Below are 26484 nucleotides of genomic sequence, written 5' to 3'. Positions count from 1 at the left end.
CGCTGCTCGGCATCCGCGATGGCGGCCTCCAGGGAAGCCCTCTGGCCTTTGAGGCCCTCAGTCTCCGCCTGGAGCCGCTGACGTTCCGTTCACCCCGCAGGTGTCAGTCGTTGTGCGCCGCAGGCCATCCCCGGGCTTCCCAGCCTGCGCCTGCAGCTCCTCATACTCGGTCTGGCGCGTGCTTTCAGCCTCAGCCCGGCCGCCGTAGGCGATCTCCTCGGCCTGCGCCTTCGCCTCAGCGATGAGGCTGCCCGTGTCCGGGAGCGGCTGCTGTCCATGGACAGCACCACAGACGTGTCTGAGCTCTGGGGCTGCAGCTCCCGGATGCCCTCGTCGTACAGCAGCCCGAGGAAGTGGATCTGGTCAGTCAGCCCTCCCAGGCGGGACGGCAGCTTTAGGGAGCACTGCTCTGAACCTTGGTATTCTCAATTTAGAAAATAAAAGGGCAGGGTGGAGGGGGTTAACTACTTAAACTCTCTTTCAGGTGTACAATTCTCAAGTTCGAAAGCCCATTCTACTTCTGACTTGCTATGTTCTGTGCACCAAGGTATCTGGAAAAATAGCCAGTTTTATTTTCACATCACCGTGGTGGTTGTGAGTAGCTCAGTAATAAGAGTGTGCGGCTGAAATTCAAATAGGAAACACACCTACTTCATATGAAAAATGTCAAATGACAGAATGAAACATGATTTTTTCCTACAGTGTCATTCTGAATGGAGAATTACAAAGCTGGATTTGATTTCAATGACTGGGCTCTTTTGCTGGCTATAAATGTAAGGTTATAGTATAAAAATGGCTTGTTTAAGCTTCTGCTTACACCTAAGCAGAAGAGGTGGTTGTTTCTTCCTGTTATAATAGGGCTTAGTCCTGGTATCAGTAGTTTTTTTGTGTGTGTGGGTCTGCTTAACCGAAGAATGTAAACTGCTTATTTTCATGCTGGCAACTGCCTGGCCAAGTGACTGTGGTGGGAGGTTTATGTAGGAATCCAGCTGCATGAAAACCTGCTTCACAAAACCCACCATACCAGACAGGGCTTTCCAAACTTGTTCCCCACAAAATTATTGCTTAATATGTTCCTGTCAATTGCCAGTATTAAACTGATAGAGGACAAGTTAAACAGCACATCTGTGGTTTCAAAAGGTCGTGTCAACTTTTAGATTTTTTTCAGGGAACAAAATATAAAACATATTTTTTTGTGTTTCAGAGAGGTGAATTGTTATTAAGTTAAAACTGATTTCTTAAGTGATTGTCTTCTAAATATTAGAAAAGATATTCCTCTGTCAGAAGAGCTAATTGATTTCAGAAATATAATGCTACCTGCTTTCCTTAAAGATTTTGTTATTATAAAAGTAATAATTGACTATCATTATAGCGAAAATTTCTTAAGTGGGAGAAAGATCTATAATATTTTAACACATCTACTATTATTAGTTTTAAAATATTTTTATGTAAGAGATGCAACAGTCACAATGTGATTTTTTGTTTAGTGTCTTTTTCTCTAGCAAATTTATTTTCACCCTTGAACACTCATTAATTTGCATTATTCAAGAAAGAGATATTGATTAATCCATGTTCTAATTAAATGCCATAGTTTTTCTTTTAAAGTTACTAATTCTGATACTTGGATTAAAAAATAACCCAGGCTGGGCGAGGTAGCTCACGCCTGTAATCTCAGCACTTTGGGAGGCCAAGGCGGGTGGATCACGAGGTCAGGAGTTTGAGACCGGCCTGGCCAATGGTGAAACCCCGTCTCTACTAATAACACAAAAAATTAGCCAGGAATGGTGGTGCACACCTGTAGTCCCAGCTACCTGGGAGGCTGAGGCAGGAGAATTGCTTGAACCTGGGAGGCGGAGGTTGCAGTGAGCTGAGATTGCACCACTGCACTCCAGCCTGGGCAACAGAGCAAGACTCCATTTGTACAAAAAAAAAAACCAACCAAACAAACAAAAAACCAAAACAAAAAACCCAATAGATTGAACTGACATAATACAGTTTATTGGTCACTCTCTTCCTTTCCCTCTTTTTTATCTTTTGCTCTCTCTTGAATTTGCGAAGTTACACTGAAGTTGGCTTCAGTATGCAGGACCCCAGTCTCACACAATGAAACTGGGGTCCCACGTACCTGTATTTGGTTGTGTAGTTAGCAACCAAATAAAACCACTCTCTGTCCAATGGGTTTTTGCAGGTGAGGAAGACTGGCTCAGGCTTTGCCACCTCTCTAGCCTGGTTGTCTTTACCAAATATTTTTGGAAGGACACAGTGTTATTGAATAAAGAAAATCCCATAGCTCTTTTATTTTTGGTAAATGTTTTTCATCAATAATTTTATAAGAAATGAGTGACTTAAAGCATAATCCCAATTAAATTCCCTTTTGAAGCAGACCTTACATTAGCTATCAGGGTGGAGAGAAACAGCACAGGAGGTCTATTGCTCAAGTAATTCTATCATTTTAAATTTAAGTTTCTGAAAACCTGTTTTCATCAGAAAGAAAAATTTCATTTCTCAAGTTTAGAATTCTGTCAGGAGAGTGATAAGTCTGTTAGTTGTAAATCTCCCTGACATCATTAATAAACTGAACTTAAAAGGCAGGGGGAGGAGAGAAAGAAAGAAAAGCCAGAGACCTAGAGAATAATATTCAAAGCATATAATCAACAAAAGATTAGTATAAATAATATGTATTTTAAAATTCCTACAGATGTATAAGATAAAAAGCAAACAATATGGCAGAAAATGGGCAATAGTTAGGAACAAGAAACTCACAGTAAAGGAAATTCATATGGTCAAAAAACACATGAAAAGTCCTCATGAGTCATCAGAGGGATACAAATTAAATCCATTTGAAGCTACTTCAAACTTATTATTTAAGCAGCAATTTTGAAGTCTGATAACACTAGGTGCTAGTGAGGATGTGCAGAAAAAATAAGCATTGCCTCTCTATAGATCTCTTCATAATCTGTATGGAATGGACCAAGGTTTTGGTTCATGGAAAACAACAGTGAGAACAAAATGTGGCCTGGCATTTGTAACTCTTCTCAACAACAGAAGAAAATCCTGAGCATAGTTGGACAATGTTTTTCATTTCCAATGAAAAATATCTCCAATTAATCTTTGAGTTATTTTAATTCAGCCTATGAATTGCATTGTTTCAGTCACATATATAACCACTTTCACCACGTCTGGAACTTATAATAACACAGAGCAGAAAAGACACAACTCCCCCACATTAGTACCCTTTCCAGGGTCTTATAACTCCTTCTTCCCCTCACCCTGAGTGGCAGCAACCTGCCTCCACTTCTTCCTTCTGACTCTTTCCTCTCCTCATTCTCTGGTTCTAAACTGATATGACTATTACTTCTGATAATGCATTTTGTGGCCTGAAGTCCCTTCACAGTCTAGGCCTCACCCACAGTTGTCAGTTCCCTGAGGACAGGACTCATGTTCCAGTCTTTGTCAGAGTTAACATAGAACCTAGCAAGTTTCTTGCAACAAATATTTTTCAATGGATCCACAAACTCCCCAGTCTGGGTAATTGCTGTGTGTGTGTATCTTTGTTCAAAACACTTATGCTGTTTTCCACTTAGACTGCTTTGGTTGGTGGTGCTTTAAGCCTCAGGTCCTATTGGGGTGTCATGGAGTGAATACTGGATTAGGAGTCAAAAATCCAGGGTTTTAGACTACTCTGTTGTAGAAAAATTGTGTGTCTTTAGATGTGTCATTCTGCCTTTGGAAACTTCAGTTTCTTTGTCTACAAAATGAGGCATTATCTGCTCTGCTTACCCTACAGGGTTATGACAAGGATTAAATGAAAAATGCTACATGGAAAAGTGGTAAAAACTTTAAAAAGCTATCCATGGGGTATTGTTGATAATGTGTTGTTTGTAGATTAGGACATGGCTGCACAGTAAACAACCCACAGAGTGGGAGAAAAATCTTCACAATCTATACATCTGGCAAAGGACTAATACTGTAATCTACAAAGAACTCGAACAAATTAGAAAGAAAAAAACAAACTGTCCTTTCAAAAAGTGAGCTAAGGACATGAATTGGCAATTCTCAAAAAAAAAATATACAAATGGCCAACAGACATATGAAAAAATGCTCAACATCATTAGTGATCAGGGAAATGCAAATAAAACCCCCATAATGTGATTCCACCTCACTCCTGCATGAATGGCCATAATAAAAAAATAAAAATATAATAGATGTTGCCATGGATGCAGTGAAAAGCAAACACTTCTACATTGCTGGTAGTAATGTAAACTAGTACAGCTACTATGGGAAACAGTGTGGAGATTCCTTAAAGAACTAAAAGCAGATCTACCATTTGATCCAGCAATCCCCCTACTGGGTATCTACCCAGAGGAAAAGAAGTCATTATATGTAACACATACTTGCACATGCCTGTTTATAGTAGCACAATTTGCCAGTTGCAAAAATGTGGAACCAGCCCAAATGCCCATCAATCAACAAGTGGATAAAGAAACTGTGGTATATATACGCAATGGAATACTACTCAGCCATAAAAAAGAATGAATTCTTGGCATTCACAGCAACCTGGATGGGATTGCAGAAAATTATTCTTTTTTCTTCCATCAAATACATTATTTATTTTCATTTGCTCAAGCAGATTTCAACCAAGCTATATATTAAGAAGTCAGTTACATGCTCAGACAACTAGATAGCCACATGCAAAAAAAATGAAATTGGACCTTTACCTCACACATACACCAAAGTTACATGAAAATGACTCAGATACCTAAATAAAAGCTGAAACCATAAACCTCTTAGAAGAAAACATAGATAAAAATTTCTGTGACTTTGGATTTGGCAATGGTTTCTTAGCTATAACACATAAAGCACAAGTGACCAAAGAAAAGGGAGATAAATTGGACTTCAAAATTAAAAACTTTGATACTTCAAAAGGCACCATAAAGAAAGTGAAAAGGCAACACATAGAATGGGAGGAAGAACTTGGCAAATTGTATACCTAATAAGAATCTAATATCTAGAATGTATCAAGAACTTTTAAAATTCAACACTGAAGGCCGGGGGTGGGGTGGCTCATGCCTGTAATCTCAGCACTCCAAGAGGCTGAGGTGGGAGGATTGCTTGAGCCCCAACAGTTCAACACAAACCTGGGGAACAGTGAGACCTTGTGGAGACAATTATTCTAAGTGAAGTAATTCAGGAATGGAAAATGAAACATTGTATGTTCTCGCTCATAAGTGGGAGCTAAGCTATGGGGATGCAAAGGCATAAAAATGATTCCATGGACTTTGGGGACACAGTGGGGAGGGTGGGAAAAGGGTGAGGGATAAAAGACTACAAATTGGGTTCAATGTATATTGCTTGGGTGATGGATGCCCCCAAATCTCACAAATTGCTACTAAAGAACTTACTCATGTACTCAAATACCACCTGTTCCCCAAAAACCTATGGAAATTAAAAAATTAAAAAAATATAAATTGGGACATGGTAAACCACAGAGGCAGCAACGAGATTTCCCAATGTTCCTATCATTGTTTAGCTGCAGCCTTGTTATAAGAAATATTATTATTATTACTTTTTTTTTTTTGAGGCACAACCTTGCTCTGTCACCCAGGTTGGAATATAGTGGCACGGTATCAGCTCACTGTGACCTCTGCCTCCTCGGTTAAAGCGATTCTCATGCCTCAGCCTCCTGAGTAGCTGGGACTACAGGTGCATGCCACCACACCTGGCTAATTTCTCTATTTTTAGTAGAGATGGGGTTTTGCCATGTTGGCCACACTGGTCTCAAACTCCTGGCCTCAAGTCAGCTGCCATCCTTGACTTCCCAAATGCTGGGATTACAGGTGTGTGCCACTGTGCCTGGCCAAGAAATATTAGTTTTTCCCCTGTAAAACTCCCTTTAATGGTTAATGTGCTGACCGAAGGAGCCCTATTGATATTCTAGATGGCTTAGGTGAAGCTTCTTTTTGGTTAACTTGAAGAATTGCATCAAGTGTCATTGTCTCTTTTATCAACACCCTTCCATTTTTAAAAAAGTCAATGCAATATTTGCTACCATGATGCCTGTCTATGCACACATCTGCTCTCTCACATGTCACCTTCACCTCCCTCTCCCTCTCTTACCAGTGTGCATCCTGCCCATTTGCAAAGATTTATATTGCTGGGCCTCCTGCTGCAAAAAAGATGCACTCACATCAGTTCAACAAACACTGGCCTTAAAGGTTGTGTGTAAAGCAAATTTTTGCAGAGTATCCTATTTTCACATTAAATAATACATGCACCCTCTTTGGTTTTAATCTGCATGTGGTTAGCATCAATTCATAGTACATTAGATTTCGTATTTATCTCTCCACCACATTCAGTGTTTGATGAACTGTGAACACACTACGGATAGAAATCCTGGTGATTTCTTTTATTAAATAATGAATCCTTATCAGTAAGTAATTCAAGCCTTACTATTATGTTCTAGTGATGGATCTTCATATAAAGAGCTCTGTGTGGGTGTATAATATTTATCTTTTCTCCCCATTTCACTTTTGAGTCACTACCCCTTTAAACCCATGTGTGACAAGTATGGAGCACAGATCCTCCAGAGCGTGTCGTGGAGTGGCTGGGTACTAAACAGCAGTGAATGTTACCTAAGCCAGCCCTGACCAGTGGGGAACTGCAGTCATAGAAATTATAGGTTCTCACTGGGGAACAGAAAATAATTCTGTCATTTCCAGAGCCTCTGAAGAGGCACTTCCTGTTGTTAGAGATCTGTTGTGCTGAGCTTAGATTGTAGCTGCTGGTCCCTTGCTCACCGAGGAGGCATGCGGGAACTAGAAAGCACACTCTCCAGCGCTGGAGCTGGAAGAAATAATTGGATCTGACACTCTCATTTCATAGACAAAGAAACTGAAACCCGAAAGGTGTGCCCAGGGTCATGCTGCTAGTTAGAGGCAGTGGCACCGTAACAGAGGGGTCTCCCTCCAGTTTATTGACTTTGGTTTTATTTCATGAAGTTTAGGTTTGAGCAGTTTATCCTTTTGCAGAGGCAAGGTAGCTTTCTACAAAGTCTCTGAAGTCAGACAAGTCTGTGTTACAGTCTTTGCCCTACCTGTTACAAGTGTATATTCTTTCTAAGCACTGGTTTCTTCATCTAAAAAATGAGGATAATATCCACCTTGTTGGATTGTTGCCCTAATTTGTGTTAACGTATATGAAGTGCCTGGAGCATACAAATTAAAACAGAGTGTTGTCAGTACTCTAGGTGATGGGGGTGGACCAACTGCTACCTCTAATTTTAATGTAACTTGCACTTTCTTTAGCACTTGTTTGGCAACTAAGTCTTGCCTGTCTTTCCTACTTTGGGCTTTATGTAGATTCAGGCCCTGTAGGCCTATTTTGAGAAGTGAGTGGGTTTTTGTTTTGTTTTGTTTTGTTTTAGGACTTCTAGAAATTAAATAATCTGGTTCTAGCTACAGAAGCCTTGATTGTTAGAAGGAAATCTCTAGTCTCTGTAAGCTTTGAGGACCAGGATAAATAGATTCTGTGTTCTGCCCTAAAAATTTCAAGGCAACTTCAGTTGTTTCACAAGAAAGAGAACCAAGTTGCATAGGAGGTGAGATATGCAAGATATTCCCATATTGAGTGGGAATCCCTGGCCTGGCGGGGGTGGGGTGGAGTAGGGCAGCAAGGTAGAGGAGACCCTGCCTGAGCTCTTCTCTAGCTGATATAAAAAATGCAAGGAGGTGTGGCCGGGCGCGGTGGCTCAAGCCTGTAATCCCAGCACTTGGGAGGCCGAGGCGGGTGGATCACGAGGTCAAGAGATCAAGACCATCCTGGTCAACACGGTGAAACCCCGTCTCTACTAAAAATACAAAAAATTAGCTGGGCATGGTGGCGCGTGCCTGTAATCCCAGCGACTCAGGAGGCTGGGGCAGGAGAATTGCCTGAACCCGGGAGGCGGAGGTTGCGGTGAGCCGAGATCGCGCCATTGCACTCCAGCCTGGGTAACAAGAGTGAAACTCTGTCTCAAAAAAAAAAAAAAAAAAAAAAAATGCAAGGAGGTGATGGTTCTCAAACGCAGTAGTAGCTAAGGGGAGTAGGAGAGAAGTGACTAATCAGGGTCTAGTCGTTTCCTTGGGAGTGGGGCTGCCATGGTTCTGCTGATCTGCTGGATTTGAGCAGGCTAAAGTTAAATAGAGGCACTTGCAGATAAAAGGCTGGGGACTGCATGTGTTCATGTGCATGTGTGGATGGTGGTTATTTTCAAGCTAAGCTAGAACAAGATTTGTGCAAATTGTCTCCCTCTTTGATACTTTTCCTAGGAAGAGGGAGTGACAAGTCACCTTGATGGGCCTGTAGGAATGAGGAGAAGAGTCGTCAATGACATCTGGAAGCCTCCAGCTTGGTGAAGAAAAGGATGAAAAAAAGTGTCAGGGGGAGGCTGAGCTTGACTTCCTCTTCGTGCTGGTGTAGTGTTGAGGGTCACCAGCGGAACAGTGTGGGAAAGAGCTGGCTGGCTGGGCCTTGGCTCCTCCTTGTCCTGTGGATAAACAGATGATCTCAGCTTCTTGTCCTATTGAATGGCCCCTTCCTTGCTATCACTAGAAAATGAAAAAACAAGTGGAAGAGGGGGAAAATACTGCACTGGAGAGTAATGGAAAAAACAAGAAATGAAAGGTAGAAAGATAAAGTGAGGAAAGCACACCCTTAGGATCTTTGGCATTTTATGGAGTGGCTCATAGTGGAATTAGATTGAATTGAATATGATCCATGTGATGCATCTTTAAATTAATAATATGCTACTGATATTATAAATTTTCCAGCCTAAAGGAACCATGGCAATCATCTGTGATTGCCCTTCTGTCTTATAGAGGAGGAATTTCAGGCCCAGAGCAGCAAAGGGACCTGTGTGAGGTGTGGCTAACACAGTGAGGGAGGGCTGTGCTGAAACCACTGCCCTGCTCCATCCCTCCGGGTCCTTCCTTGGCATTGTTTTGGTTCCAGGCATGCAAAACTCGTCTGGTTTTTCTCCGTCTCTGTACCTCTGCTCATTTCTGCCAACCCTTTTATCGTAAGTGGAGGAGTCTTTTCAGCTGAGAGTAAAAGCAGGGCGGCTGGAGTCAGGTGTAAAGCCAAGGAGAGGAGAGGTCATCCTTCTCCTTAGTGTTTGAAGTCAGAGCTGAGCTCTTCTCCAGCAAGATGTCAGTGACGTGGTTCCACATCAGCCAACAAATAGCAACGATGGGCCCTGATTCTACAGCTATGAAATGTTCTTTTTCTTGCACAATTTTTTGTTTAATCTCCTGACTTGACTCTCTATTTTCAGCTTCTCTCTGTCTGTCTTTTGTTTCTTTCCTGCCACACCCATCCCACTCACTGTTGTCAGAACCTTCCTTCACTGTCCTGGTCACAACCACCTTTGGTGGCTCCCACTGCTGGTGGCTTAAAGTCGAATCTCTTAGTTCAGCAGTCAAGGTCCAGGAGAGATGAGTTTCACTTATCTTATTATACAGCCACTGAGCTTATAATAGAATGCTTCTCTAAAAAACTGCAAGCAGCTGAGCCCAAAACAAATTCTGGTGAGGATCACCTTATACTTAAGTTAAAAAAAGAAAAAGAAAAAGAAAAACAAAACAAAACAAAACAAACCCCCAAAGCCAAGACTTTTGCTTTAACATTTAAAGCAAAGTTGAAATAGACCACCCTGAGAGATATGATGCAGTCATGCTACAAGTTACACCTTAAACATTCATTTACAGCTAATATAGTCCTACATTTAAAATTAGAAATTGGACCTTGCATACAAGCTGAGATTAGGCTGGCAAATTTATTTTATTTTCTAATGACTCATTTTCTCTTGATTTTTTGGTTTGCCTTTGGTCTTATGGTAGGAAAGCCTTGATGTTCCTTGTCTAAAGAGGGGAAAATCACCTTAAAAGCCCAAATAGTAGGCCAGACACAGTGGCTCACGCCAGCAATTTGGGAGGGAAAGGCAGACGATTGTCTGAGCCTAGGAGTTTGAGACCAGCCTGGGAAACATGGCAAAACCCTGTCCCTACAAAAAAATATAGAAGTTAGCCAGGTGTGGTGGTGCATGCCTATTGTCCCAGCTACTCGGGAGGCTGAGGTGGGAGGATCAGTTGAGCACCTCTAGGTCAAGGTTGCAGTAACCATAATTGAACCACTGTACTGGGCAACAGAGTGAGACCCTGTCCCCCAACCCCCACGAAAAAGAGGAAAGAGAGTGAGAGAGAGGGAGAGAGAGAGAGAGAGAGAGAAAGAGAGAGAATCCAAATAGTTTCCTGTATGTAAATTAGGTCTCTAGGCTTGGTGCAGTTGGGATCCATTAGTTAATGGCTTTATTATGATATCTCTTGTAAGTGATTTCTGAAAATTGTCAACAAATTGAATGATTCAAAATGGAGAAAGAGGCAACTATTTATTTATATGTACTTCTCACTTCCAAGCCTGGACACTGGGAAAGTCTTTCATTGTGGGGAATGAGATGCATTTTCACTTTGTACTGATCAGCAAATGCCCCTGTGTCTTCTATCCTAACTTTTACAAGGATGAAAGATATTTAAAAATGAATGTAATTTCTTTTCTCTTTTTCCGATACTCTTTCTCCAACTCCTCCCCCCAACAATAGCCTTAGGAGTACAGGTGGTTTTGGTTACATGGATAAATTGTTTAGTGGTGAAGTCTGGGCCTTACTGCACCCATCACCCAAATAGTGTGCATTGTACCCAACAGCTGATTTTTTTTTATTCATCACCCCTTCTTTTATTGTTGACTTACTCACTCAATGTTTCCCTAATATATTCCAGTCCGTCAGCAAGATTAAGATTTAGGACGCTCGTAAACAGAACAAAATGGCCTTTCAAATTATTTGCCTTCCTTTCAAAAACCCCCATTCTGTTTTGTTTAATAAATATCCCTTCTGCCATCAGTTCTTGCATTACAGCTTATTAGTCTTCATGTACTATGTTCTTGCTTTGGGGTAATCAAACAATCTGAGCCTTCACTGAAAGAAATGAGTTCCTGGCACATATAGATACATCTTGAGCTTCTAGAATATTAATTTAAGTCTAGAGAGGTAGCATGTATTGCTGACAGTTTAGGGCAAATCTGTCTTTCACAAACCACTCATAGGAGCCTTGAGGATCTAGACCTTTGTTTTTGTAAGCAGTAAGTTATATTACGTTGGTCACAGAGCCTGTAATTTTGTTTCCTTGACAGTTACATGAAACAAATTCAAATAACTTCACTGATGAAAAAAACGAAACCAAAACAACAAATCTTCGAGATGATCTTCCACATACCCGAGGCAGCTGGGACTTCATATTGTTTTTATTTTAGCAACAGTACTCAAGACAATGGTTCCTATCTTTATTAACTCTTCCTAGTCTGTTTTTCTCCCATTACAGCTTCAGTTTTTAGTATATATGTTGAATGAATTAATGAGTAACTAAATGACTAAAAAGCTATTATTTCTTTCTTAGATGTAGTGACTGAGTCCTAGAAAAAGTAAGATTGTCCAAAGTCCCATACCAAGTCTTTGAACTCCTGGGCCTAATTCTCAGCGAAGGCAATGAAGATAGACCTGCAAAGTCATTCTTCTTATCCATACACTTGTATAAGATCCATTAGGATTGGTCAGCTTCTGGGAGAATTTTTAAATTGCAGATGCGTCGTATAGATGGTGAGGATCATGGTATCAGATGGCATGGTCTTTGAATCTTGACTCTAACCCTCACTGGCTATGAGAACTTGGACCAGTCATTCAAATTTTATAATCCTCATCTGTAAAATGAGAATAATAATATCTCCTTTATATGATTAAAAGAGTAAATGTGAGTGATTACTATTATTATTGTAAGTATTATGATATAGCTGTCTAATTATTCTTGAGTTTAAGAAAAGCACTCAGTAAGTTGTTATATTGGAATCATGTGTAAAGAGATGATATCATAGTACTCAAATGACAAGTTTTCTCTAGATTCTTAATGTGCTGTAATGGGATCAGAGTATTTATTTATAACTGTAGGTTGAAATAGACTTGGGGGTAGAAAGGAAGAACAGAGGCTATTTACTAAGACAGTATCGAAACAGGGAATTCTTTTTCTGTTTTGATAGTTAGATTTTCTACTGGCATATTTCAGTTGTCTATATTAGGAATTTATTTCTGGCATGCTAGTCTTTACTCATTCAGATATTTCTTCCTCTGCATTGTGATGCTGGAATAGAAAGTGTGTCAAATGTCTTTGTGACTAGGAGAGAATCTAAAATGAATCCCAAGCTGTCTGTATAGTTTGTTCCTACTTGGAATCAGGATAATCAGTCAGCTCAAGGGGAAAATAAAAATAGTCAAAATGGTTGTTTGGCCTCTTTTAGAGGTAGCAATGTTGCACGATTTTTTAAAAAACCTCTTGGGAGTCTGTTTCTTCAGTGTTTTGTAGATGAGTCATAGTCACCCCATGACTGTTTTCTGTAGTGAGAATGACTAACAGATACAGTTTCAAATGTCAGGGTCCACCATGGAGATTACTGACAAGGATATACCAAACTCAGGTACACTCAGAGTAAGGCCAGATCATAGTGCCCTCTGAAATGAAATAAACAGAATTAGTACAAAATACAAGAGATATGTCCCTTATGGAAATAACCAACCACTCAGATGGTTTATTTATTATTGGTGGGTAATCAGTGGCATCTACCAGAACTCTCTAAAGAAGACCAATACAAGATAGTCACTAATATAAGATTCAAGTGCCATGCCATCTGAGACAATAATTCTCACCATCTATATAGTTCCTCCACAATTAAAAATTTTTCTTAGATGCAGACTAATCGTAATGGATCTTATACAAGTACATGGATAATAAGAATGACTTTACAGGTCTATCTTCATTGCTTTAGCAGAGAATTAGGCCCAGGAGTTCAAAGATTTGGTTAGGGGCTTTGGACAAGATGTCCCTGATATAAATCAGATAGGCTATGAGTTGAGTATTATAACATGCCTAGAGTACACCCTAAGAGAAGATGGGGACCTCTAAGAGAAGATGGGAGCTGCACAGAGACTAGATCAAGTCTCCAATATTTTTTGTTTGTTTTTGAGATAGAGTTTCACTTTTGTTGCCCAAGCTGGAGTGCAATGGCACAATCCTGGCTCATGGCAATCTCCACCTCCCAGGTTCAAGTGATTCTCCTGCCTCAGCCTCCTGAGTAGCTGGGATTACAGGCATGCACCACCAGGCCTGGCTAATTTTTCTGTATTTTTTAGTAGAGATGGGGGTGTCTCCATATTGGTCAGGCTGGTCTCGAACTCCTGACCTCAGTTGATCCGCCCACCTTGGTGTCTCAAAGTGCTGGAATTATAGGCATGAGCCACCATGGCCGGCCTAGTCTCCATCTTTTACCAAAATAATTTGCCAGTTTCTTCACTACTAGGGAAACAGAGGGAACAAGACCCCTTTTTGAAGGCCACAACTATTCTAGTAACCTGAAAATTGTCCTTGGGTGGAATTTGGAAGCATTCTTTTGTCTCTGTTGCAGCCTGAATGGCACACTTCATCAGACTTTCTGTCCAACCCCATTAATCCTGATATTGTGCTAACAGGTTATGTTTGACCACTCATTTGGTTTTCACACTATCCCACTATTAGGAAGAAAATAGCCTGGGCCACACTTAAAAGCATCTTCTATTATATGTGGCTATATTGGCATATAGCTAACAAACCAGTTTCTTGGGACCTGGGGAGCATGGCTAGATTTTTCAGAGCTGGATCACTCTTGATAGAACTGATAAAATCAAGTTTCTATACCTAATTAGCCCAATCAGCTTGTGAGACAATCGTGACCCTATAAAGCCCTACCTAAGAAGCTAGTTCTGGCATATCTCTCTCCTCTTACTTGCTTCTCTTTTCAATATAATCTTTACTGGAATACAATCTGGTTTTGTCTTAACATGATTCCTGAGAAGTGACATAAATGGAAAATTTTAGTTCCATTGATTTAAGAAATCTTTTATTAATGTGATTTTTGTCTACACTAATGAAATGCATCATGGTGATCAATCCAGGCAAATACCCTGCCCCTGAAGCAGACATGGTTTGGGAGTTATCTTTTTTCACTTTCTTGGCCACTCCCAATCTTGCTTAAATCCATCTAATTGCCCAACTGCCTGGTCTCTGGGATTATGAATCTAATATCCTGCCACTTACAGTAAGTTTTGGGTGAGCTTTGCCTCATTCTCAAATGATGGGAGTCATGGACTCTGCCCTCTTTCTTCCTGAGCACACTTCCTGTTACTGAGTAACTTCCTGTTACTTCCTGTAGTAACACCCCTCTCCCTCAGGTAACCACTATGTGAGTGGTGGCATAGATCACAAATATCCCCTAGACCAGAAAGTATGTCAGACTCCTTCCTAACCAGCTTCTTAATATGACAGATGGACCAATACAGCATGAAGGATAACAAGTTGTGGGCATTCTAAACAAGGTTCTGGAATGAACCTCAGAGCACATGCTATCAGTCATTTCTATCCATCCTGTGGGGTTGTGCAAGGAGTAAGGGAGCCTGAGAGTGGGAAAATGCCATGTTATTTTTCCTGGGAAAATAGCAGTATAGTGTGAAGGCAAAGCACTGGACTGGGAGTCAGGGAATCTAGTCACAGAACTACTTTTAACTGAGTAAACTTGAGCAAGTGGCTACACCTCTCTGGGTCTCAGTTTCCATTCTCATAAACTGAATGGATTAGTGTAGATGATTTCTATTAAATGCTTATTAAATGAAGAGTGGAGGAAAAGTGGCCAGAAAGAAAGGGAAGTAAGAAATAATTGATCTCAGAAACCTGAATATACAGAGACTAGCTTAACTTGGCTATAAGGTGAAATGTAAGACCATAAGCCTGGGTAAATTATTAGGAGCATGTAGATGAGGGAAAAATTCAACCCTGTTACAAAGAGGGCTGCAAATCTGGAGTCTGAAATCCTATCTCTGATGTGCTCTGTGTGCAGGCAGCTTCATCTTTCTGAATCCTCCTTCATCTAGAAAACAGAGAGACTGTGATAATTTATATGCAAGTATGAACAGCATATTATTTACAGAACCACCAGAGATTAAGATGCCTTCTGTTCAGGCTGTGACTCCATAATCTCTGGCAGTTTGAAACGAGGAGGCAGGGGAGGATGTGTGTGGCAGGCAAAGGATGTCATGCTCACGTGTTGGTGTACTGTCTGTCTGTTTCTGAAGCGACTGCTCTTGTGTAGAAGCAGCTCAGGGTCTTATCTATCACCTGCTTGTAATGAAGGAACAGTGGTACAGCTTCATAGTGAGCAATGGAAAACCTGAGCTTCATGAAGATTTAATAGTCACTTTGTGTGTTACATTGGGTTATGCTCACATGACGGCTAAAATTCCCAAAGGCAGCACAGAGCAGGGCAAAATGCTATGAACTGAGAGGAGGGACTAGGCTCTAGCTCTTATACTGCCACAGATTTGCTAGCTGACTTTGGGCAAGTCACTCAACATCTCTGGGTTTTAACTACTTCAACTGTAAAACACCATAGGAAAAAGAGGACGCTAGGGTGATTTCTGAGATTTCCTCTAGTTGTAAGATGGGACTCTGAATTCAAATGATATTCCTAAGATACTCATAAAAGCCCTATTCAAAGGATGAGCCCCTGACTGAATAAATACATCTGCCTGCTTGTATTCAAGTTTCCCAGTCCTTCCAGTGTGACCTCCCACCAGCCAGGTAAGCACATCAGCCTGCACATATGTAATTTCTGTTCACACCTCCAACATTTGCTTATGCTGGTCCCCTTTCTAAAATAGCTTTATCTCTCATTTACCCGCCTCAAAAAATGTTATATACCGTTCAAGATACTGTCCAACTATAATTTCCTTGGTGGAGGTGAATAGTTCCCTGGTCTCTCCTTGGAGGCTCCCTCATAATATGTTACAGCATGTGTGATGCTGCATACATAATTAGTGGGGGTTTACATCTGTGTGACTTTCAGATTACTGGTGACTTGAGGCAGGGATTATGTCTCATATCCAGTGCCTAGCTACCCATGCTTGTCATAAAACAAGTGCTTATCACAATGTTTCTTCAATAAATTGCAAAGATGGTGGTTTTAGAATCATGATTTACTGATTTTGTGTCCCTAAATATGCCAGCCTTTAGGCTAGGCCCCACATTATAAGCATATTAACCTACTGGGAATCCTTGCCCCTGCAGAGGTTGGAGGGGGCTTCTTGTAGAAGCTTCTGAGGGCCAATTTTAAAACCACTGATCTCTGACCCCATTGTTTTAATTATTGGTAAACTTACTGAAAATCTGGTTATGCTTCTGTAGTTCAGAACTATTACAAACCTCACATGAGCATGGCTGAATTTCATCTGAGGGAGGAAATCAAAAGTAAACTTTCTGTCTGAATTAATTGGAGAATTAGGGACCAGGAATGGCACACTACTTTGAACAGTGTGTTTTCGTGGGGGTGAATGCTACTGGCATTTTGGGCAGGACATTTTTTATTTGGCAGCATTGTTCTGTCTAGTGCAGGATATTTTACATTCCAGATCCCAGTCCACCAAAAGGCAGTAGTAACATCTTTCTCCCTCAGTGTCCTGTGACGATACAAAATACCTCTTAGTGAGGTGGCATTGCCCCAGGTTGAGAACCATTAATTTAAAAGAAACCAGGAGGCCTCTCCTATTGTAAGTGCCATTTTCTAGATTTACAAATTTAGACCCAAGCTCTTCTTAACTTTAAAGCTGTTGATTTAGCTGTCAACCCTGGTTCAGGATTGGGTATCAACAGCTTGAGAGTAATTTCTGGCTGGGAAGGACTAAAAGGATGGAAAATCCATCTCTTTCCTTTGGACAAACTTTATGGTTAACAAGGAGCTTTAACGAATGCCATTTCATTGGTCATATTTGTAATGTGAGGGGCAACATCTATTACCCCTCTTTTAAAGGCAAGGAAGTTCAGTCTTAAAGCAGTGAATGGTGCTGTCCCAAGTCTCACAGGTAGCACATTACAAAGCTGAGTCTGGAAACCAGATACTCTGACTCCTAGGCCATTCCACTCCCCATAGAGTATCTGGAAAACCACAGAGGAAGAAGTAGAATTATGCATTCTGTAATTGGCTTTGGTGCTGATGGGATATGTAGCTAGTTTAATAAACCAGAAACTAGAGCTAAAGAATAAAGAATAAACATATATATTTGGCTGCTGTCAGAGCATTCTCAGCTCGCTAGATATGCCATATTAAGAGCTAAAAGCTCATTTGCATATTTAGTATGTTGAAATCCACAGTGAAATAAATGGGTACTGTGGTGTACTTATTTATGACTGATTTGTTAACAGGATAAATGAGAAGGAAATAAATTTCACAACATGATTTTGAGTTTTAGTCTTAACCTTGACCCAAGCCTACCTCCAGGAAATGGCACTCTGGGAGCTCTCGCTCGCTACCGTAAAAGCTATCTAGATTGTTACATTGAGTCAAAAACCTAGAGGCAGAAGCTAGAAAGCACTAGTGAGCAGTGAAGATGTGGTGGGCTGACTTTTGTAGCATTAGAATGTGCAGGATTGATCAATCCTGCACTAACACCATCTATTTCTGGTGGTGTGGCTGGCTACACATTCTGGGAAGAGGCAGCAGAGTGGTCCTCACTACATGCAGCAGCCTGTGGAGCACCAACATTCAATGCTGAACCACGTAAACAATTGGTCAATGACATCAATTGCAAAAGCACAAGAGCCGTCTTACAGAAAGACAACATAGATTCCCATACACAGACCTGAGGTTCTATTCACTGTCTTGATTGCTCTTCTAGTAAAAAATGGAGGTAAAATAGAAATTCTCCAGAGAACTGGCTGGTATGTTAAATGGCTATAAATAGCACTTATCAGTTATCTATATTTCAGATTTGTGGTTTTTATAGAGGCAGTGTAGCACGGTGGCACAAACTTGTTACCTGTGTGAATTTGGGCAGGTAGTTTAACTACTTAAGTATCTGGGTTTCTCATCTGTAAAATGGCGGTGATAATATTACCAACCTTGTAAGGTCATAGTAATTGTAAATAAATATTGGCTATCATTATCATTATTGTTACCAGGTAAAGTACCAGCATGAAATTCAGAGCTTCTGATAAGTAATAATGTAAAAATATGAATCTTGATTTATGTTTAATTTTTTGGGCTTAAGGAGGCAAATAATGGATTATTTAAGCTGTTGGCCGTACTTCATCAAACCATAGAATGTTATAGCTTGCAGGATGTTGTACACTATTTAATCCAAATATTTTCTTTTAGGGTTGAGGATTAAAGAGTTAAATCCTTGCCCAAATTCTTGCAACAAAGACGCTGAGGTTTTGAATCTTTTTCTCTAGCTCATAGTTCCACCCCTGAAATTTCTACCTGCTGACCATCCTTGACCAGTAGTTCTTTCACCTGGAGGTACAAAGGAAAATAATCTGAACTCCAAACACATCCTCTTGCCTACTCCCTCTTATCTTTGATAAAAGTTTGGTGAAAGAGGTTAAACTCATTGACTAAATAAGTTTTCATGACTAATGAAATGATACATGATGTTAAAAAAATGCAGAGTACATTCTATAATTGGCTGAGAGAAAGGAGATTCAAGTCATATTCTTCTGACATTAACTCAGGTGACTGTTCCCAGCGTTAATTTCTCTCTAAAGTGAGATAGTTCAGTTATGTGATTGTTATAAAATATTTGCATAAAAATATGTTGCATAATCTATAACAAACAATTAAGCCTTTCCATTCTGAAGACATTTTTTGTCATCAGAATGCTTAAACACCTGGGTGCAATTATTTTTTAGTTACTGATTTTTTTTTAAAAAACATGGAAAAAATTCTAAAAAGAAGAGACAGTGAGAACCAGCTTGATTATTTGTTGTTCATTGGGTTGGAATATTTTGCCTTTGGCAAAGAAGAATCAGTTAATTCTAGGCATTTGCTTATTGACTTGCTACAATAGAATGAGCTGTTTTTCTTTAATTTTTGTCAGTAATCACCAGTTAAAACTCTTAAAGGGAAGCCTTATTATTCCCGGAAAATGATAATATTCTGTAAACCATCAGACTGTAATGTCACTAGTTCTCCTCTAATTAATATATGTGCCTTCATTCTAAGCTAAGCTGCTTCTGAATTTAGGAAAAACAGAAATTGCCTGCCACAATCGTGAAGGCCAACCCAATATTTTCTCAAGGAAATGACAAGTATCTCTTGAAGGTAAAAGTGGAAGAGAACACACAACTCCATTTAAACTTTGAGTTTCTGAAGTTGCCTCATCACAGTGAAATGCAAGGCCCTTGGGCTGATGTATCCTTTGTTTTCTGGGTGAAGAAGCAAGACACAATTCTCAGGAGTAGTCTGTCGTGGCCATCACTATTTATGCCCTCAAAAGGGCTAGAAGTGTGGCTATTAGGGTAAGATTTGAAATACTGTGTTTGCCTCCTGTTTTATTTGCTAAAGGAACATGCCATAGGGAATACTGAATTCTTGGTAGAGAGGGTTGACCAGATGAGTGTATGGCATGAATCAACCTAGAACAATGTTCTGAATTCAACAAATATTTCTTGGGCATTCATGTGTTCCAAACATTCTTGATCACAGCATTTTCGTGTCAATATAGGACATTCTTCAACTATGTTATTGATTAAATGGATGATTGTATGCTACAAGGATGAGTTTCAAAGCTACATTGTCAGTTCTCTTTATCTCTTGGGGAATACAATGAGAGAAATTCTTTAAGCTACAGACAGAGAAACACTCTTTTCAGCTCCAAGGTAATGGTATTTTCCCTTTCCAAAATCCAGGTCCTTCCAAGAAGTGAACAGGTCCAATGACGTGAATAAATCATGATGCCCAGCAAAATATGTTATTGTTAAAGCTAGCATCATCTACTAGAGGCCAGAGTTAACAACTTCACTTATTTTTCTTTCAGTAAGGTAGTTCCACATGGACAAAGGCTTGAGGACAGCATGCTTGACCAGAAACAGAGGCTAAGCGTATGTCTCAACTGTTTACCTGGCAGAGCATCTTACAAGGTACCATCTATACCTTTGTTAACTTTTAACAAAAGTAAACTAGATTTCTGGAACTGGAGATAGAATCTAACGCCCTTGGTCATACTCAGCTTGACTCTCAGGTGCTTTGTTAATGAATGAATGAATAAATAAAATGATTTCATAGAGGTTTCAAGATGATAACAACCTAATAAATACAATGAAGAATCATCTGATGGAATAGCTTCATTTCCAGGCTTATTTTCTCCAATGTCTAAGCACTGTGTTAATCTTTGTATTATAAGAGAAAAATATTTAAGTTTCACAATGGTGAGCCATTATAGAATGTATGGCTGCATCTGAAAAGCACTTTTACTTGAGTCATAAATAGCATACATGGATCAAAGTGCAGGAGTAGATAATAGATGCCAGGTTTGGGAGTAAATGTTAGCTAGATGCATAAGGGTCTCCTAATGACCCCAAGAGATTTTAACTTAGAGAATGAATAAAGACTTATTATTTAAGGTTAGAGTCCCTAATGCAAACTCAATAATTCAGTCAAGTTAATGACCTTCACTTTTAATTTGGCTTAATCGATGCATAAAATAGAATTATTCTTGTTCCGACTGATTTATGAGAATGGATAGACGCTCATTTCAATTTGTAATTAGTAAGAATATATTTTTAAAATTATCCCTCTCACCCACTCATACTGAGGAATATCTATAATGCTTGCTTTCTTGTTATTTCTAAACTCCTATTACCAGTTAATAGAACCTAGCCAACCAGAAATTTCAATAACCAATCTTTTTCTTCACCATTCCACTTTTCAGTGAAATAAATGACAACAAAGGCAAAAATACAGTCATATCAGGATTACAATCATTCAGAAATGTATTCAGCCTCAACTACCCTATTTGTACATTGACTGTACCATATCTATATAAAATAATAAACCACTGCAGATTCAGTCATTCTCCTTATAAAGTACTTTCATATACCTACACTTTAAGTTTCACCATAGTCCTATGAGATAGTTACGGCGATTCTCATCAACATTTTACAGATGAAGAAATGGAGCTCTAGAGGGTCTCATAATGTCACCAAGTAATAAGTGGCACCTATGCTACTGACTCCAACTCTTATATTGTTTCCATGTTTGTCATACTATGATTACTAAGACAAGATAAACATAGACTTTCAGATTATATCTAAGTTGAAATTCAGGAAACCAGTAAACCTCATTCATGGAATATTTTACTTTATAATAACATGGAATTCACATGAGGCAAATTCCAGAGACTACCAGCTCCTTATGTAAGATGCACACACTCCTTGGTAGCCTAATTGTCCTAGGTATCTTTGGGCTGCTGGTGATGTATTAGGAATAAGTGGCTTTTTCTGCTTTTCTTGGCAGAGGCTTCAAAGAAGAGTAGGTCCTTACTTCCTCCCAGTTCTTAGTGCTTGGTTGCTGTGAGGGTGTTTTTAATACTGTCTACAGCAGCATTACAACAGAATTTTCTTAAATGATAAAAATTTTCTGATATCTGCTCTGTCCAATATGGTAGTCATTAGCCATATAGAGTTATTGAGCACTTGAAATATGGCTAGTGTGACTGAGAGACTAACTTTTTAATTTTTAAGAGATTAATTAAAATTTAAATATAAATATCTACATGTGGCTAGGAACTACCATGTTGGACAGAATAGTTCCAGACAGTTTAAGGTTCTGGTTCACAGGGCCCAGAGCACATCAGCAATAACATTCTTGACAGATCACCTAGTGAAGGTACAATAGAAGTTATGTATTTAATTACAAATTATACCTTAATTGGCTCTAGAAAAGGTTTGAAGCAGAATGTTGGCATTATCAATAAGAAGCCATATGGGAATTTTTAAATAAGGGATAACAAATGGGGAGAATATGTTTGGTAAATATTAAGAGATGAGAGAGCAAAACAGTGCCATTTGAGTTGAATTTGAATTTCTAAATGCTATATTTTGTGGCAGAATGGAACTATCAATTAAATATCAAAATCTAATTTACTATGAGCTGGAATGAGAAGAAAGAGGAAATGAACAGAACATGTTAAGGTGAACTAGAACTCTAGGATCATCCTTAATGGAGCTACCTACTTGACAGAATTGTGATGATTCAGTAAAATGATTGATGAAATAACTTAGCATAGTGCCTCACATATGGTAAGCATTTCATAGATATTAACACTTACAATGATCTTTATCTATAAAAATCTTATGTCTTATTAGGGCCTTTTCCAAGTCACTGTGAGAACATTGGCAGCTCCTTGGGGTAACCCATTTTGGGAATTTTTTTTTTTTTTTTTTAGGAATAGGGCATAGAAGAGGAGATATAGACAACATAGGGCAAGTAAAGAAATGCCACACCACCATACCCATTTGTGAATTGCTGCTACAGAGAAAACTCTTACTGAGAAAGGTTTGTCATGTCTCCCAGGTATGTTAGGTTAGACAACACTGGACTAGTAGGACCAGAGGGGAAAGAGCTGGACGACGAAGGAGCTGGAAGAAAGGTAAGAGGAATGCTTGTATGTTAAGTGTTAGTATTTTTGGTATATTCTTTAATATAGTTGACTGATGCTGATGTTTTGTCAAAGGTAATCAAAGAAGGCAGTATGGAAGAGTATTTCAGACACCATGAAATAGTGGGAAAGGCCCTGGCCCTGGAATCAAGTTAACTGAGTTCTAATTTTTCCAACATGTGACTTAGACTAGTGGTTTTCTTTCTTGTAAAGCAATGGTGCTAAATGATATTCAAAGCTATTCTAGTCGTAAAATTCAATAGTATAATTCTAAATATGAAAGTGCCTGTGAACTCTAGTTCTTCAGACTTCCTGAAGCCCTGCTACTCTTTTAGAAAAGCCTGCTGATTTAGTTCTCTAACTTGTTTCCATAGTTTTGGAGCTGAAGTTGTGTGAACAGTGGTATCTCAAGCAGCATGCAAAAGCAGTTGGGAGGGTGGGAGTGCGTGACAGTGAGTGGGTGAATGCACTAAAGAGAAAAGGGTTGGAAGAGAGGAGAGTGTGTGAAAGAGAAGAGCAGGCCTCCCTCCTTTGTCATTCTCCTGCTAGAATCCCCAAGAACAGCTATTCAGAGCCAAGTACCAAAATGAAGACATGAAAATGGCTTGGACTTTGAGTTAAACAGATCTGATTTTGAATCCAATCTCTGGAATCAAGTTTCAGTTTCCTTCTCTGTGTGTTACTAATGGTTAGCAGCTATTGTGAAGTTTAAATGAAATATTATTACCCAGCAGATAGAGGTGCTCAGTACAAACTAGGCCTCTCCAAATTTGCTCAATCCTTTCCCTCATCTTACCCATAAAAGACAGCTAAAGAAACAAACACACAGGGCTACTTAGCGATCTTTATGAGCATGTAAATAACATGAGGTGGGGTAAGAAGGGTTCTAAGAAGAGGAAAAAGCTATAACCATGAACCCCCTTCCTTTGTGTAGCCTAGCAATTCTGATTCTTGAAGGCCACAGAAATGTTTATTATCAAAAGAGCATCCTTGGCTGCGCTTCAACACTCTACCGACAGGAAGACTCACTGCTCAGGTATAGGAAATAGAACGAGGAAGCTCCCAAAGTTAGCAAAGCTGGATCCTGAAGTATCACCCGCTTCCTCCTCTTCCACCCAGAAAAGCCAGGAACCTTTTCCCAAGCGGAAACCCGGGGAAGCAGAAAGCCGGGAAAGGCAAAGCCCCTTTACTTGCTTTTCTAGGTCGCTTGCTTAGAACCTTTTACGTGGTTCTAACGCAGTTTCTGCTTGCAGGGAATGCGGGCCCCGGCAGTATTAGCAGCCAGCCTCCGAGAACTTTCAGCACCGCAGACAGCGCCATCCCCTGTGCTCAGTCCCAGGCCGAGAGCTACCTTGCCCCCGGCGCTCTCCTATACCCTGTACCTTATGGGGAGGCAGGTTGTCATCCTGCGGCCCTTGGGCAACTCCGGCCAGTGACATCCCCCGACACTCAGGCGAGGATCCCTTCGCCAGAGCCAGTTCCTGTGAGTCTTTCCGCTCAAAACCTCAAGGAAGGGAGCCTCACACAGGTGGGGGGATGAGGAGTGCCAGGAACAGGCGCAAGCCCTGCTGCTCTAGCCTTTCGGCATCCCTTCTCAGCCTTTGCTTTGCTCACTTTTCAATCATAATATAAAATACTCATTTGGGGAGGGGGCGGGGTGACACAGGAGAGAGAAGGAGGGTGGGGGCTGCATCCAGCGTTACCACGCTGCCCTAGCCTGGCCCTCTAGGATTCGAGGGGAGCCGGTGTGCATTGGGGTGGGGGAAGAAGAGGAGACTGAGGGATGAAGCAGTGCAGGAGAGCTCCCCTTGCTGGGGCTGCCGGTTCTGGGCAGGGAGCTTCCCTTCCCTGGACATCGCGCCCATCATGTCCTGCTCGCCGCCCCCGGGCAAGTCACCGCTCTCCAGGGACAGACGCCCCCTCGGGGCGCCACCGGCCTGGTCTGGGCGCCGGGCTCGGCGGGAGTCCCTTTGAGGAGTTTGCTGCCAGGTAAAAGGGCAGACGTTGCTCCTGACCTCCCCACGGACTGCAGCCGGAAAAGCATCTCGGCTTCATGGGCTCAGTCCGAGGCGGAGAACGGAGCTGCCCGTGCAGGATGCGCGCCAAGGCGGGGGACAGGACGGGCCCGGCATCTGCCGACACCCGGGCTGACCGGACGCAGCTCGCGGCTCCCCCTCTGCCTCCCGCGCTGGCCCCCGCCCCGCCCGGCAGCTCCCGCTAGGCAGAGCCCGGTGCCCCCAGACCGCGGGCCGTCCGGGCCTCATTCCGGGCCAGAGCCGGAAAGAGCCTGACCCAGCTCCTCCGCTCTTCCAGGGAACCCCTTCCCGGAGGGCACCCTCGGCCTCCGCGCCATATTCATGGTCCCCCGCTCCCGGGGACTCCGGCTCCCTGAGTTATCCCGGAGAGGCGACCATCCCAGTTGCAGGGGTCCCGCTGGGGCGCTGGGGTCGCGGAGAGAGACAAACTGCGGCGAAGGCGGCCGTTCACTCACCGGGTTGGGGGCTGGAGGCGACCGGCTAGCTGCCGAGGCTGGTGGCTGGCCGTCCGCACTTACAGCGCGGGGCTGTCTCTCCAGCTGGGATGGGAGGTGGTGGTGGCGGCAGAGGAAGGCAGTAGGCAGCCGCTGCTGCTGAGCAGAACAGCTCCTCAATTATTCAGATGGCGCCCCCCCCCACCAAACCCTCCTGGCGCCTGCTCGTCCTCCCTCCAGCTCGCCTGTCTCCGCCTCTTTGGAGTCACGTGGGCTGCCCAACCCCTTACATATTGAGTCCAAGTCTGGCACCAGACCACCTCCCACATGCCCCCCCTCCACCCTCCCCTGTGTCTGCCACTCCTAGGTCCCCGCTGGCTTGAGCCTCCAGGTGCGACCTCCAGTGCCTTATCTCAGGCTGCGGGGAGGCTGAGGGGCCGGAAATAGGGGCAGTTAGTTCTCTGCCCTGGGAAAACAGGGACCAGCAGGACTCCGCACTGTCTGTTTGTTGGGAAGGCATCTGCAGCAGCTCCACCCCTGCTAGACTGGGCTGTCCAGACCTCCTTCCTGCCCTCTGGAAGCTTCCCTCATCCTCTGCGGAGACTTTGTTGCTCTTAAACTTCCACATCCCTCAGCCTTACTGGAAAGAAAAAGAAAGAGGTTGATTTCTCCTCTCCTCCTAAAGAAAACAAGACCCAGCTCCTTCTCCAAAGCTCAAGTAGGCTAAGCTTATCTTTGGGTTCACAACATCTTGTGGGTGCAAAGGTCATGAATTAGAGATTTGAAGATCCACTAGAATTCCAGTCTGTATGACCTTGGAGCGTTTAACTTTCTAGCTTTTCTTCTCTCGTCTGTGAAATAACCAGCTTGCAGCATTGTCATGAGAATAAGAAATCATCATGTTCTTAGAATTGCCTAGCCTAGTGTTGGACACATATTTGCGGGCTCAATAAAAGAGAATTCTTCTTCCCCCAACTCTGTTAAAATAAATTTCATAAAACAAGAAAGATGTGATGTGTGCGAAAACAGTGAGAGCATCTTTTTAAACATGGTAGGAGGCATCTTTGTGGTCAGGCTAGACAAGTACTAAATGGAGACAAGAGAGAGATAAGGCTTATATTTTATATTGGCTCCTTTCAGATGAGTGTCCCAGAGCCAAGTTATGTCCCAAAAGGATTGGGACTGGATGGGACCAACCCAGGCATGCTTGGCCACATCACTGAATGAATTATTTAACAAGCATTGAGTAGATTGATTTGGATGAAAGTTACCTACATAAATTCTTGCACTTTGGCCCAATCCCTCAAAACACATGGGAGGTAACAAAATGTAAGTCCCCTACCCTTGTAAATAAATTCACTGGGCTTGTTTCTGGGGAGAATACTGGCTGACTGACACTCCTTCTCTAGGGTGGAGCAGT

At 41.5% G+C, this 26484-nt stretch overlaps 1 protein-coding gene across 1 annotated transcript in view; it reads right to left on the bottom strand.

Moving 5' to 3' along the window:
• The window catches only part of SLC7A14 (solute carrier family 7 member 14), a 122805-nt gene extending 97474 nt beyond the window's left edge, over positions 1-25331 (bottom strand). The window contains exon 1 of the mRNA XM_032260568.1: positions 25086-25331. The gene's annotated coding sequence lies outside the window, so the exon portion shown is untranslated. The remainder of the gene's footprint in view (positions 1-25085) is intronic.
• Between the last annotated feature and the right edge of the window lie 1153 nt (positions 25332-26484).

Source organism: Sapajus apella, unplaced genomic scaffold (genome assembly GCF_009761245.1).
Source record: "Sapajus apella isolate SASKATOON/1434 unplaced genomic scaffold, GSC_monkey_1.0 scaffold4, whole genome shotgun sequence".
In the NCBI taxonomy this organism is placed as follows: Eukaryota; Metazoa; Chordata; class Mammalia; order Primates; family Cebidae; genus Sapajus; species Sapajus apella.
Note: the sequence above shows the minus strand (reverse complement) of the source record. Positions and strands in the feature narration are given on the sequence as shown.